Source organism: Salvia hispanica, chromosome 4 (assembly GCF_029641045.1).
Source record: "Salvia hispanica isolate PSC_SH4W2 chromosome 4, Shi_PSC_v1, whole genome shotgun sequence".
Classification (NCBI taxonomy): domain Eukaryota; kingdom Viridiplantae; phylum Streptophyta; class Magnoliopsida; order Lamiales; family Lamiaceae; genus Salvia; species Salvia hispanica.
In genome coordinates, this window is record NC_142695.1 from 36,645,098 (window position 1) to 36,661,935 (window position 16,838).

Below are 16,838 nucleotides of genomic sequence, written 5' to 3' on the forward strand. Positions count from 1 at the left end.
CATTCACATACTTCTTTTAAGCCAAGAGAGAGTTATGTAAAAGTAAACATTCCTATACTCAACTACTCAAGGTAGGTCGCACATTCTCTCCTTCATTGCCTGTAACAAAGGATATTTAGACCAAAACTTAACAAAATTATGAATAATCTAACAAGCATACTCTTTTGGTGTGCTTCTTTATACGCCTCATTGATCAAAAGCGAAAAGTTTCTGTCCAAAGAAGAAAACAAACTTAACCAACAATTACAAAAAAATATGGATTAAACCGAGAAGGATGAGAAATGCAGCTAAAGATGGAAGGATCCAGCTACAGGTGAGAAATGCATAAAGCAAAAGGAAAACTTATGTTCCCTCCGTCCCATAAAGTTTGTCCTAGTTTGATCCGACACGGGTTTTAAAAAATTGTTTGACTTTATATTAAATAGAGATGTATAGTGGAATAGGGTCTCAGAATGTTTTAAAAACCGGACCGGCGAGCGAACCAGCGAGGCTACTGGTTCACGGTTCAACTGGTCCAACCGGTCGAACCATCGGTCGAACCGTTTTACTGTAGCATTTATATATATATGAGTATATAATTAAATACATATTTATTATAAAACACTTGATTTCAAAACATGTAAATAAACAAGCATTAATGCAATATCTAATTTAATTTTAAATAAAATATAGATATATAAGTATAGATAAAGCATATACTCCCTCCGTCCCACTTAAAATGCAACATTTGAGAATCGGCACAGGATTTTATGTAGTGTTGTTTTGTGAGTTAATGAAGAGAGAGTAAAGTAAGAGAGATGAAAAAGTAGAGATAGAGTTGTTTCCATTTAAGGAAACGTTTCATTTTTAATGGGACAACCAAAAAAGGAAAACGTTGCATTTTTAATGGGACAGAGGGTGTATATACCAATTCTTAACGAGTAATACTAGTAATGTAAAAATACATATATTCATATGTTTATTATACTATGTATTATTTTTTATGTTATGAACACTTCTCCCATTATATATTCTTGTTATTTTATTTTCAATCTAAGCATTAGTAATTAAAACTATATTTGAAAGTTAATTAAGATTTATTGATTTTAGTTATGATATAAAATATGTATATAGCTGTTAATTATTCATATATAATTAGTATATAGTTGATAGTTGATATATTATGAAGTAGTACATATTAACAAAACAAACTATATCCCACATTGAAAAAGTAAAGGCAAAAGATTGTAAAAGATGACTATAAAACAAGCTTTTCATCCCACATTGAAAAATGAAAGAACAATCTTGTGGAATACTTCTATAAAGAAAGACACAAATGATTTTTTAAGCTAGTTTTTATAAATTTCATAGGCCCAATACAAGTATGGGTTAATATGAAATGAAAGTTTAGTCTACATTTTTTTAAAACTGATTTTTAATTCATTTTTAAAAATAAAAAAATTTGATAACCGGTTAGACCGGTTCCCGGTCCAACTGGCTGGTTCACCCGGTCCAAAACGGTTCAATGCTCCACCGGTTTTATATGGTGAATTGGATCGGAGAGATCACCGGTTTGCGGCCGAATCGGTCCGATCGGCCGATCCAAACCAGTTTTTAAAACACTGGCGTCTCACATTGGGAGAAATGGAGGGGGTGTACTAAATGTCTTTTTTTGGTAGATTCTAAGTGTGACAAACTTTGTGGAACGGAATGAAATGGTATAATGGGACAAACTTTATGGGACGGAGGAAATATCTTTTACACGGGTTTCCTTGACGAAAGTCAATTGAAAATCATACTGCAACTCTATTTCTTATTGTACTAGTCATTCACCAGAATTAGTCTCTATCAAATTTTGATAAGTTTTTTCTTTTTATAAAGGTGTAGTTATTTTCTATTAACCATACTTCAATCGCTTTTTATCTCTAACTCTATCTCACTCCCACTTTATCAATTATGTACACCCTCGACCCATAAAAATATGTGTACTTTTTTATTTCCGTTAGTCCCATAAAAATATGGATATTTATATTCATGAAAAGTTGTCCCCAACTTATTACCTATATACATCAATTTATTTACAAACTTATACTTCTATGATTCACCATTACGATTCATTAGACCATATCTAGTACTACATTAAAACCTAAAATGAGATAAGTAAATGTAATTAGCTCCAACGGTAATCAATTTTTGAGTTTGGATTAAAAAATACATATCTTTAGGTTTACACTTAATCAAAACAAAAACTTTTTCAAATTTTGTGAGTAAAAAAGGTATAATATAGAGAATACTATTTTAAATTTGAGTTTAATGTAAATGATTAAAGTTAAATCATATTTGATGTGACATTCACGCTAAAATGAGTTTGAGTTTAGTATAAATGATTAGAGATGCTCTTATAGCATCCACAGTCATGCTCTTCCCCAAGAGCATGGTTGTGGACCCGGACCCACATTTATTCATTTTTTATTCTCTGCTCTTCTGTAAGAGCACAACACTCACATCCATGTTCTTCCACAAGAACATGCACAATGGTCCTACCATTCTATTATTCAATTTAAATAAAAACATTTCCACAATATTAAAATGCACTAAAAATACATGAAATACTATTACAAATTACTAAAAAATTAAAAATTACATAATTAAAATCCTAAAAATTAAAAATTAGTACATAATTAAAATCCTAAAAAAATTACTACCTCCGTCCCCCAAATTTTGACACAGTTACTATTTCGGTCCGTCCTTAAAATTTGACACACTTCATTTTTTACCATTTTTGGCAGTGGACCTCATATTCCACTAACTCATTCCTACTCACATTTTATTATAAAACTAATACTTTAAAAGTAGGACCCACATCCCACCAACTTTTTCAACTCACTTTCCATTACATTTCTTAAAACCCGTGGCGGGTCAAAGTGTGTCAAAATTTGGGGGACGGAGGTAGTACATAATTAAAATCCTACAAATTAAAAATTACATAATTAAATCCTAAAAAATACATCCGTGGAAATATAAAGAGGACTAGCCAAATGGCGGTATCCCCAATTGAGCTCAGAGAGCTCGTATCATTGCGTGATGTGAATCAAGTTGCTCGGGAGTCATCCGAGCCGTATCGGCCATATTGATTTGATCCAAAAGGACCCACAACGAGTTGGTGGGGGATGGAGACGGCACAAAGGGAGCGGGAGCAGCAGCGGGAGGTTGCGGCGCAACGGCAGTTGGCCGTCGCCTGTTTCCTTCCTTGCGGTCGGCGTTGGGAACTGCTCGGGCTGGCGTCGGGGCTACCCAAGTGTGCTCCGGCAAGCCGGCTAGCCACCTCATCCTCGCCGGCCTCGGATAGGGATACCGACCTCGACCGTTTGCTTGAGGAGCTGGAGGAGGATGCGACGTCTCCCTTATACTTCGGATGAGTACGCACTTCCTGCCAAGCATCGAGATACTTGAATGATTTGTGTTAGAAGATATTCCATGAAATCAGGGATTTGATATTGTAGCATATTCTACCGAAAATAGAGGAGAGAAATTAATTGTAAATTAGGTTTACCTTGTATAGATGTTATGTAGCCTATATAATCATGTATTCCGTCATTCTAAATCATTGAATAAGAACGACCCTTTCCTCCGACCCTTTGGTTTAACATGGCCTCAGAGCAGATCGATCTTGGCTCAGAAAACTTTCATCACAGCCAATAATACCTATTTCTCGACCCTTTCAGACCAAATCAAGCCCAGAATACAATCCCTACAACCAAAATGTCAGATACAGAAGACACAAAAACCAACCCAGAACAGATAATCAGCCTAAGGAATAGCAAAAGTATCACTGTTGCATTCAAATTGAATGGAAGAAACTACCCTCTTTGGTCTCGATTGATCAAAGTAAAGATTGGAGGCCGAGGAGCCTACTCATACATCCGAAACGAGCCCCCGGAACCAGGAAGCAAAGGGTTCGATGTGTGGGAGGAGAACGACTTGGTGGTGTTCTCGTGGATCGTCGACAATATTGGAGACAACATCATCGCCGATTTCGCACACCACCAAACATCCAAGGCGTCGTGGGACAGCCTAATGGTGACCTTCGAAAGCAAAGCAGATCGATACCTCATCTACGATCAGGAAGAACAAGAAATCAACATTAAACAGGGGAATCTTGACTTAGAAACATATTACCGGAAGATTCATGGTCTCTGGATCAACATTGATAGGTGCCAGAAGCAACCAATTAGCTGCTGTGACAAAGGAATTGATCAATTCCGTGCACACTCAAGTGATAAGCGACTGATTAAATTCTTGACGGGATTGAATCGGGAATATGATTCAGTTCGACGGGAGATATTGAAGGAAGAACCCCCCCCCCCCATCAGTGGAAGCTGCCTACGGCATGGTGAAGAAGGAGGCGGCTCGACGTCACATCATGCCACCGACGTCTTCTTCGCCTACCGGAGACGCCATCGGAGGAACCGATTCATCATTTGGGGGGGAGATCGGTCACGGTTTGGTCGCCAAAAGCCAACGCCCATCAAATCGAGGAGGTCCGCCACCGCCACGCTCCGCCGCTACCAGCCGGCCGACGGGAAATCGCCCAGATCGCCCAGATACATCAAAACTTTGGTGCTCTCACTGTGGGAAGCAAAAGTACACATGGGAGACATGCTTCAAGCGATTGGGCTATCCAGAATGGTGGGAGGAACGACAAAGGGCGAGATCGACTCAAGCCCAGGCAAAGCTAGCCGTCGGGGTGAACGGCGAAGGAGGTTCGCGGAGAAATGATGGGGAGACTACTGGGCAGGGAACCGGAGTTCGATCGGACGGTCAGACGACCGGTGGCAACGTGCGAGGAGCGGGCAATTTTGCAGAACGGACTGAATCGGGAAACGGCGCCGCCCAAGGAGGTATAGGGTTTGGAACCAAACCCTAAGTCTAATTTCTCATATTATACTTTTGACCCTGTGCAGAATAAGAAATTCTATAAAGAACCCCATGCCATTAAAATTCGAACCCCAGCTGATTATAAATTCGAAATTGGACCCCAAACTTCTCAGATATTGCGAATTTACCCAGATTATGTGTCAAAAAATCGGTTTGCACCCTTATCTTCCGCTGCATTTCATGTTCAAAATTTATCTGATAGAAATTCAAAGGGTTGGATTTTTTATTGTGGGGCAACTGATACCATGACACCAGACAGGAATGATTTCAGTGATTTCAGTGAGGAAAAAAAATCATATATAAAAACAGCTAGTGGGGAATTAATTACTGTTGCCGGATCTGGCACAATTCAGATATCTCCTACCCTTCGACTTATGAATTGCCTATATGTTCCGACTTTGTCTCAAAGGCTGATGTCTATTAGTCATGTGACTAAAGAGTTGAATTGTACTCTCTTATTGCATCCAAATTTTTGCATTTTACAGGATATTCAGACGAGGAGGATTCTTGGGCGTGGCACTGAGAAGGAAGGGCTCTACTACGTGGACGAGATAGCTCAACATGGCAGTGCTGGCTCACGGATCCACGAAACAGGAAACTTGGCTTTGGCACCGAAGACTAGGACACCCTTCCCCTGGTTATTTTAAATTACTATATCCGAACCTTTCTATTCCAGCTGATTTTTCATGTGAAACTTGTGTTGTGGCTCTTTTTTTCATGTGAAACTTGTGTTTTGGCCAAGAGCCACAGACAATCTTTTAAACCGACAAACAATCGTATGAAATCTATGTTTTCTTTAGTGCATTCTGATGTGTGGGGTCCTGCACCAATTGTTGGGGGGCATGGTTTTCGATATTTTGTGACTTTTATTGACGACTGCACTAGAATGACGTGGATTTATTTCTTGAAACATAAATCTGAAGTATCCGATAGATTTGCCGTTTTCTTTAAACTCATCCAAACACAATTTCATACCACTATCAAAACTCTTAGGTCAGATAATGGGAGGGAATTTGTCAACAGTACCATGAACCAATTTTGTACAGATAACGGCATAATTCATCAAACTTCTTGTGCTTATACACCGGAGCAAAATGGGGTATCTGAAAGGAAAAATAGAACCATTTTAGAAATGACCCGTGCCTCATGATTGAGTCCAAAGTCCCGAAATATTTTTGGCCAGAAGCAGTTGCCACATCCGTATACCTCACGAACCGTCTACCTACCAAAACCCTTAACATGAAAACCCCTCTCGATATTCTATCCAAACAAGCCAACATTCCCGAACACCTGAACCTCCAACCCAGAATTTTTGGCTGCACCGTTTACACCCACATCCCTAAACATGAGAGAACTAAACTTTCCCCGTGCGCAACTAAATGTGATTTTGTAGGATATGGGATAAACCAGAAGGGCTATCGTTGCTTTGACCCTCACACGAAAAAAATTACCACCACCATGAACTGCAATTTTTTGGAAACCGAATTCTTCTACCATACCCACCTTAGTAGTCAGGGGGAGAGTAATCCAGGTAGTACTATGGACTACCTAAGTTGGGTTGTGCCAGTGCCAAGCTCCTCGATTGAGGATCTAACAGAACCAGTGATGGTCACTACCGCTGAGCAGGTCTCACCACAAGAGCCATCTCATCCCCCTCCTTGTAATCCTCCTCCGACGATATCCGAGGTAATCCCTGAACCAAGTCTGATTGATCGTTCAGTTACCACTGACCCTGTTGGTACAGAACCCGAAGTGGATAACACTGTCGATGGTGATACTGGGAAATACATACTTCCTTACCGGAGTACAAGGGGAGTTCCTCCCAAACGATATTCCCCGGAGAAGATTGGGAAGAAGAGTCGTTATGGAGTAGCGAACTTCATGCAAGGAAATCTAACTAAAATGGCACGGGCGTTCGAGGCTGCACTATATGAGGAAGAAGAGATCCCACAGTCAGCCGAAGAGGCAATGAAACATAAGAAATGGAGAGAAGCCATGCTTATTGAGATGAAGGCACTTATGAAGAATAACACCTGGGTGAAAGGGAAGTTACCCGAAGGAGTGAAGACTGTTGGGTGCAGATGGGTGTTCACAATTAAAAGAAGGCCGGATGGTACAGTGGAACGTTACAAAGCAAGACTGGTGGCAAAGGGATACACTCAGACCTATGGTGTTGACTACGCCGAGACTTTTTCGCCAGTGGCTAAAATTAATACAGTGAGAGTACTTTTTTCAGTCGCGGCAAACAAGGATTGGCCATTACACCAGTTCGATGTTACTAATGCATTCTTACATGGAGAGCTACCGAAACCAGTATATATGGAACCTCCACCTGGGTTCACGGACGAGTTTGGAGCAGGGGAAGTCTGCCGACTTCAAAAGACACTGTATGGGCTAAAACAATCTCCGAGAGCATGGTTTGGAAGATTTACTGAAGTAATGAAGAAGTATGACTACAAGCAGAGCAATTCAGACCACACTCTGTTCCTTAAGAAGAAAAATGGGAAAATCACATGTTTGATTATCTATGTAGACGACATGATCATTACCGTAGATGATGAAGAGGAGATAGCTGAATTAAGGAAGAATCTCTTTCAGGAATTCAAGATGAAGGATCTAGGTCTACTCAAATACTTCTTGGGGATAGAGGTACTAAGATCGAAAAAGGGAATCTTCATAAATCAGAGGAAGTATATACTGGATTTGTTGACAGAGATTGGGATGCTCGATTGTAAACCAGTAGACAATCTGATGGTTCAAAACCATGGACTTCAGATGAAGGAAGGTGCTAAACAGACAGACAGAGGGCGGTACCAGAGGCTAGTGGGAAAGTTGATCTATCTATCCCACACGAGACCGACATCGCTTACTCAGTTGGAGTGGTGAGTCAATTCATGCATGCACCACAGGAGGAGCATTGGGAAGCCGTTCTAAGGATCATTCGGTACTTGAAAGGAACCGCAGACCATGGGCTCATGTTCGAGAAGCACGGACACTTGGAGATACATGGTTTCACTAATGCTGACTGGGCAGGCAACCCAAATGATCGGAAGTCCACTGCCGGATACTTTACCTTTGTAGGAGGCAATCTTGTGACGTGGAGAAACAAGAAACAGAAAGTGGTAGCACTCTCAAGTGCTGAAGCAGAGTTCAGAGGAATTAAAAGTGGACTGACAGAGATACTGTGGCTAAGGAGAATAATGACGGAACTAGGCCTTCGGACGAATCATCCGTGTAAACTGTTCTGTGACAACAAGGCAGCGATTAGTATTTCAGAAAATCCGGTTTAACATGACAGAACGAAACATGTGGAAGTAGACAGACACTTCATAAAGGAAAACATTGAAGCAAAGGTGGTGGAGTTGCCTTACGTCAAATCTGAAGACCAATTGGTTGATATATTGACAAAGGCGGTTAACTCGAAGTCATTTCGGGAAGTACTGTGCAAGCTAAGTATCGGCAATCCCGCTACATAGCTTGAGGGGGAGTGTTAGAAGATATTCCATGAAATCAAGGATTTGATATTGTAGCATATTCTACCGAAAATAGAGGAGAGAAATTAATTGTAAATTAGGTTTACCTTGTATAGATGTTATGTAGCCTATATAATCATGTATTCCGTCTTTCTAAATCATTGAATAAGAACGACCCTTTCCTCTGACCCTTTGGTTTAACAGTTTGTACTGAATTGAATGGTAGGTCGACATGGCGGCCGTGATGATGTCAAGCTCGCTCTTGTCGCTCCCTACCGACTGCTGTTCCTAGAGGTAATAGTCCTGGAACTTTTGGATTTCATCGTTGGCTCTTCCGATGGCATTGCGCACCATACTCTCATTGCGCTCGATGGTTTCCTTCAGTTGGTTAGCATTGTACCGGCGATAGATGCGCCACCAAAACTTTTCCCCGATTTTGTTCGTGCCGGTTTTCGCATCTTCGGAGATTTCCAAGTAGTCTTTGAATAACTTCTGCATCTCCCCCGGAGTGTACGGGGTGCAGACATTGGTGTCACCTCTGGTACTGCCATGAGTACGAACACAGAGAATACGAGGATGAGGAGGAGCGTCTGAACTGACCTCCGGTGGCGTCGGGGCGCTCCCTCCCGTGCCAGTTTCGGGAGCCCACCCGTACCCCTCGGCATCTGGCTCGCCCACCGGGTAAGGCCGGTAGCCACCCGCAATATACGAACCTTGGGTTTGAGGAGGGGGCGAGAAATTCGTATCCTAGGGAATGGCGATGAGCCGAACCATTCGTAGTTCCATCCGCGGGAGTCGGAGGGGTGATCGTCGGAGCCAGACATTTTTTGCGACAGTGAAAGAGTAGGAATTTAAATGAGAATTGATGAGAGAATTTAGAGAGAATTGATGAGAGAAGTATTTTGTGTAGTGTAGTGTAAAATTTTTTGTGTGGAAATGGAGATATTTATAGATGAAAATATGAATTTTGGGATGAAAATAAATTAAAAGTGGAGAAAAAACGGATATATATTATTGGGAAGTGGAAAAATATTTTTTTATTTTAATATCACTTTTTAAAATATATTTCAAATTTTTTTAAAAAAATAGAAAATACCAAAGCTAAGCCGTTGGCCAATACGCTCCGCCACGTCAACCTGCTCAGCAGCACGGCCCTGCTCGATGCATCGAGCAGGACCGTGCCGCTGACAAGAGCACGACGGCGAGCAGGTTATTGTCGCGCCAGCGGCACAACGGCCTGCTATGCCATCGAGTACTGATGTGGTTGCTCTTAAACACTAATAATAATATGGATCCTACTATTCATGAGCACTATTTTAATTACTCTTCTTCTCTCTTCTCTTACTTTATTAATTTTGCATTAATATGATATTTCAATTACATGTACTATAAAGGAGAGAATATTATTATACTCATTAAGTAGAAAAAAATAATTAAATAAGAGGAATAATAAAAAAAAGTTGAATGTTTCTATTTTTTTAATTTGTCACGTTGAATGAGACACTCAACAAAAAAAAAAGTACATTTAACAAAAAAAAAAGTTTATACTTTGAGTGGGACAAGGAGAGTATATTTATATTTAAAATTGCTGTGAACGTTTTAGTTTGAAGCAAGTATACATATTTTAAGCCAAATGTTTGAATACTAGTACTCCAGTAGTTCAGTACTGTAAAATGTATTATGAAACAGTAACTTTAATCATTGAGGCATGTTTATAAACCTGCTCGCTAATTTCTTCTGAAATCAAACACTGTATATTGATAGCAAAATCAATGGCAGCTTACGCAGCACTTGTTTCTCTCTTGAATGATTTGGAGCTCATTTCTAATCAGTAATCACTCCACCCATTCCTTTTCTTTTGAAACCAAACAGATCACATCTCTTTCCCAAATCGTCAATTTCTTACTCGATTTCCTTGAAACCTCTGATTCTCACGGAGAAGCTGCACCATCATTAGAGAGCCGAATCACATCTGCGGCTTATATAGCTCACGATGTTGTCGAATCACACATAGTCGACCAAATCCAAGCTGGATCTACCATTGGTGGTGGTAAATCAAGGCTTAGTTATTTCTTGCTTGATCTACAGAAAGCAATTGACGGATTGAATTTTGTCAAGAGGAAGGTGATGCGGTTCAAAGCGAAAAGTGACTCGAAAGAAGCGTATTCAGCAGCACATAATTCATCAGCGCCTGACCTCAGGGAAGAATCACATGGTGGGATGTGATGATGTTGTTCTTAGGCTTGTGGAAATGCACGTTGGAGAACCTTCCAGCCGGCGAGTCATCCCCATCGTTGGCATGGGGGGAATGGGTAAGACCACTCTCGCTACAAATGTTTACGAACATTCACGTATTGAGCATCACTTTGATTTTCGCCTTTGGGCTGCAATATCTCAGGATTATAGTGTGGAAAATATTCTTGTTCAACTTTTGTTTGGAGAAAATTCCACCACTGGTGGAAATTTTTGGGAATTGGGAGAAGAGTTGCTTAAGATGTTACGGGGTGGAAGGTATTTAGTTGTGTTGGATGATATGTGGAGTATTGAAGTTTGGGAGGAGATACACATGTTTTTGCTGGATAATGGCGTTGGAAGTTGTGTTATTGTAACTACACGGCTGTTAAACTTGGCCACTTGTCTAAGCCTTCCCCTTTCAAGATGAGGTTTTTAGATAATGATAAAAGTTGGGAGCTGTTTTGTGGGAAGGTGTTTGGAGAAGAAGATTGCCCTGTTGAACTAGAGGAGATTGGGAAAAAAGATAGTGAAAAGATGCCAAGGACTCCCACTGTCAATTGTTGTAATTGGGGGGCATCTTCAAAAGTCATCTAGGGAGATTGAATACTCGGAGAAAGTTGCCAGTTTCATAACCAATTTCGAATGTAGAGGCGGATGCCGATGATCAATGCTTGAAAATAATAAATTTGAGTTATAAGCACCTCCCTGCTTGTCTAAAACCATGTTTTGTGATATGGGGTGTTTCCGTGGACGTGTAAGGATAACAGCTTATGAGCTTGTGAGGTTTTGGGTTGCTGAGGGATTTGTGAAACCAAGGGAAGGCCTTAGTTTGGAGGAGGTAGCTGATAATTATCTGAAAGATCTCATCGACGGGAATCTCGTTTTGCTATATTTAACTAGGTGGAATGGAAAAGTGAAATATTGTAGTATTCACGATACAGTGAGAGAGTTGTGCATGAAGATAGGAAAGAAAGATAAGTTTATGTGTGTACAGTGTGCCTGAAGATGCCACACAAGTCGTAGGCATACAGAGGGAGGAGCGTCGCATTGTGCTTACTGAGAGGAAGAAACAACGTGACCGTCACATCACCGCTGCTCTAAAATCAACACCACTGCTCCGTTCTCTTATACACCATCAAGGGTGGTTTTACTCTGATGAGTTGTCAAGATTACTGAGCTATCGGCTAATTTCCATAAGGTGTTGAAGAATGGTGAAGAATATTTCCCAGGTGCTAATTTTCAGCAAGTGAACTTACGATGTTTTGCTTTCTCTTGTTACGTACCCACTACAATGACACTCTTTAATCGGACACCCTACCTTCCTTCATCAATATCCCTCCTATGGAATATGCAGACATTAATCTTAAGGAATTTCGATGCCCAAATCACCGCTCCCTACGAGATTTGGGAGATGCTGCAACTTAGGCATCTCGAGTTCAAGAGATTCTATCTTCCCGATCCTATTCCCAGTGATCAAGAAGAAGAATGCATTGTCTCGCAAAACCTACACACACTTAGGGCATCCACAATGGGGCGGACTAAGCCTCGCCATAAGCCCCACCCTATGCACCGCCACATCAGCATTTTATCCTCTGCCCCTTCCACCTGCAATGGGGCGGACTATAGCCCGCCCTAAACATTTTATTTATTTTTTGAATATTTAAACACTACAAAAATTTGTTAATCCTATTTTTTATGTTTGCAAATATATCAATTAGCAAGAATAAAAATATAAAAACACGACAAATTAAAGGCATATCCTATTGTCAGTATTTATTTTTTATATTTTATGCTTGCAAATATGGAAATCGTCGGAATTCGTTATTGAATTTAGAGAGAAATTGAGATGGGGAAGAGAGTGGAGTGAAAGGTGTGAAATGAAGTAAAAAAATTGGTGATATATATAGAAGAAAATACAAAAAAAATAAAAAATAAAAAAATGAAAAATGTGTGCATAGTCCGGCCTATAGTCCGCCCCCTGCAATGGAGCGGACTATAGGCCGGACCATGCAAAAATGTGTGCATAGTCCGCGGACGATGCATAGTCCGCGGAGTAAGGAGTGGGCTTAGGGCGGGGTGCTGCAATGGCGGACTAAGGGGCGGACGATGCATCGTTCGTCGCATCGTCCGCCCCATTGTAGATGGCCTTAAAGGAGTGGAGAACTTGAGATTGACACAAGAGGTTTGCAAAAGGATGCCAAACGTCAAAGTTTTGTCACTACTGTATGATGACCATCTCCCTCGTAGGGAATGGAAAAGTCAAAAGGAAGCAAGCTCGTATTATTGCTCTCACAATCTTGGCCGTTTCAATAAACTGGAATCACTAAAGTGCAAATTTGGGGACGATGTTGTTTTAAGCTTCACATTCCCTACTTCACTTGTGGAATTGTGTTTACGGAATTGTCATCTTCGGTGGGAAGGTTTGAGTATGATGATTGCATCCTTGCCTCATTTCCGATCTTTACGATTGGGCAAGCTGGAAGGACCCGAGTGGAACCTTGTTGATGAGAAATTTTCCAGCCTCAAGTATTTAGAGATTTCGTGTTGTGAAGATTTGATTTATTGGAACGCAAAGAGCTTCCATTTTTCAGTACTCGAGTATCTCCATATTTTTGAAACACCCAAATTGGGTGAGATCCCTTTTGATATTGGAGAAATATCAACACTCGAATTTATTTTATTGCGAGACTGTAGCATGTGTCTTGCCATGTCAGCATTGAGGATACTGATGGAACAAGTGAGTCTCGACAATCAAGAACTTCAACTCCATGTGCGTTTTCCGACTGTGGGACAGGTAGACATATTCCATGAAGAGGTGAGAAAACAGGGTCTAACAACCAATAGACTTCATATTTCCCATCCCCGGGGTTAAGGCCTTCTGTCTAGTGTGTATTTTAAAATAGAAAATGACATTGTTCTAGTTTTTGTAACATCATTGGCTATCTTAAGTAAAATTATTCGGTACCGCACTTTTACTGAGCACGTAACTTGTCGTTATTTGTCTGAGCATTCACCGACTAAACAAGGGTACTGCTCGTGGGGGAGGGAAGCGAATGGGATGGGTGGAGGCATTGGTTGAGTGGGTTTTTATAGATAAGTAAGGGTGGATTTGGCAAATTAGCCGGTCCTTGTGGTTGAGTCTGTTCAATAGATTGCTTTTGGTTTCACCTTATTCACATGGGAGCAAGCTTGTGTGGAGGTGCAACGACCCTTTGCCCTTCGAGATATGGCCCTGCAGAGAATAGAACTAAAAAGAAAATAAAAACAATACCTTAAATATTAAACCCTAAAGTCATTCACATTCAAAAACCAAACACCTAAAATTTTTAAACTTTACACGACGCATCAAAACAGTTGAAGTTGCTTCAATTTGATTTTCTAACTCGAAGGATCTCCAAGAACATCACGTATAAGTGCATAGGTAAGTTAATTTAGATTAAAATTATTTCAATTTTTGAATCATTATCATCCAATTTTTTATATGAAATATTGAATTTGATTTAATTAAATGATCTTTATTAGTTCTAATATTATTCATATTTTTATGAAACACGAAGCTTTTGAATTCATTTGAATTAAATGGTCATGATTAGTTCCATGAATATAATATCTAGATTTATTTAAATGCAGTAAAGAAGATTATATATTGAAAGCAGATGCACAAAAGAAGATTATGTACTAAAATGACGTAGAAAATTTCTCATTTTAAAGAATATACATATGACACTATTATATTGGTGAAGTAGCAAATGATGAGGAGGTTTTTCATTTTAAAGAATAAACACATGACACTAATATTCTATTGGTGGAGTAGCAAATGATATAAGAGATGGTTGAGGTGATCCTCTTCGGAACCTAAGTAGGGCTGCCAGTAAATTGTTGGTGTTACTCGATTTGGTGCATATTGAGGTTGGACAGGTCTCTAGTCATGATTCATGAATGTGTAAGTACAAAGACAACAAGCCAACGTATTGGCTCGCTTAATTTTGGTAGCTGAGTCAAAGATGTAGCCACCACATTTCTCTTTTCCTTGTGTTTCATCGTCTTATGGCCCATTGAACAACTTCTATATTGCACATGACTCACCCCTTGTCCTAGGTCGGGTCTCTGAAACACTCTTTGATCTCTTCGCGCCCGATTCACCAACTCCCTCCACTTCTCACAATGACACACTTTCTATTGAGCTAGGTTGGATTTGTAAGGTTTTCTTATCTTGGACTAGAAGATGTTACAGGCCTCATGGACTGTACTTCCTCCGTCCGCCATTTATCTATTTTCATTATGGCACGAGTTTTAAAAAATTATTTGACTTTGTGAATAAAAATGGAGAAATGAAAAAAGCAAATGAGACTTTAAATCACGGACACCCTGAAATAACAAAATGAGTTATTTTTTCACGGATAGAGGAAACATATGTATGGCTCAACTCGCTTCTCCATTTGACAACAACATAGTTGTAGCTAGATTTTGCAGAACCTCAAGATTTGTAGGCGGACCTCTCAAACTAAGTTTAGAGTATACGATCAGTGCACTCAACTACACCATCAACACATACCTCGTTGTAGTGATCACCAACCTTTTGCCAAAATGCTAAATCCTCTTTTTTGAGTTAACAACAATCGAATTTTTAAAAATGTCGAAGTAGAACTCGAAAATCCTATTAATATTCTCAGTCGAGTATGTTATGCGAACTTCAGTTTTGGAAGTATCAGCTCCATCTTAGAGTCCAAATCGTCTTGATGCCTTGGAGAGTTGGTGACAAACCAATTTTCTAGAGAGCAAGTGTGCTCCAATTGAGTATCAATTGTGTTAAAAGATGACGGGATTGGATGAGTTTTCTAAATTGAAGTTTAGTCTATTTGAGTCAATTCCAAGAATTCGATTTTTGTTTTTTTTTTTTTTTTTTTTTTTTTGAAGAATTCAATTTTTATTTATAGAATTTCATACCTAGATAATTTATCCATCCTATTAAATATGCGCTTACTTTAAGTGATCAACTTCTTTTTAACATGGATTTATAAATATTATGTTTATTGAGTTAAATGTAAAGAAAAAAATCTAATACTCCACTCCTCATATAAAAAGGAATAAAATATAAAAGTAAATTAAGAATAAAATACAAAAGATAATAAATTAAAAAGAGGTAAACATATTGCTTTTATTGTATTAAGAAATCGATCGTTTGCAATGAGATATCCGAAAAAAAGTAATATCAATCATTTAAGTGAGAATGTGAGAGAAAGTATAATTTTCGAGTTGATGGTAATATGATTCGAGAGCATTGAAAGGGAAATTTGGAAGAAAGAAAATGAAAAGAAATAAGAAAGTGTAAATGTGATTATGTGAAGTGGTGTGTGTTTCTTCATTTACTGTGAAATATATACACTTATAAAAGAAATTAAAAGGAAAAATGTTTAATATATATAGAGTAAAGGCCAAATGTGGTTCCTAACATATAACCGTTTTATCAATTTGGTCATTAACATTATCTTTTTTATTATTTGGTCCCTCACAAATAAACTCGGACCCGAATCGGTCCTCACTTAACAGAACCATAAAAAAATAGACGATGACCGCAATTTGACTATATTAAATTACTAATGGTAATTAATTATACCTAATTATAATTCTTTTCCTATTAGCAAAATCGAAAAAAAGATAGTATTAGTTGCAAAATGAAATGAATAATTTGTAATTTAATAGGAATTAAGAATTATAAATAAGTATAATTAATTACCATTAGTAATTTAATATAGTCAAATTGCAATCACCGTCTATTTTTTGCGGTTCTGTTAAGTGAGGACCGATTCGGGTCCGAGTTTATTTGTGAGGGACCAAATAATCAAAATGATAATGTTAAGGACCAAATTGATAAAACGGTCATATGTTAGGGGCCACATTTGGCCTTTACTCATATATATCCTACCTCCGTCCATCGAAATTTGTCCCATTTTTCTATTTTCGTCTGTCCCCCAAAATTTGTCTCGTTTCACTTTTACCATTTTTTGTGGTGGACCCCATATTCCACTAACTCATTCTTATTCACATTTTATTATAAAATTAATACTCCATATAAAAGTAGGACCCACAATCCACTAACTTTTTCAACTTACTTTTCATTACATTTCTTAAAAACCGTGTCGAATCAAAGTGGGATAAATTTTGTTGGACGGAGGTAGTATTTAAAATAAAAAGAAAAAAAAAACATTAAAC

The 16,838-nt window shown here is 39.0% G+C and overlaps 1 pseudogene; it reads left to right on the forward strand.

Annotated features, from left to right (window-relative positions):
* The first annotated feature begins 10,105 nt into the window (after positions 1 to 10,105).
* On the forward strand, positions 10,106 to 12,333 carry LOC125193717 (putative late blight resistance protein homolog R1C-3; annotated as a pseudogene).
* The last annotated feature ends 4,505 nt before the right edge of the window (positions 12,334 to 16,838 follow it).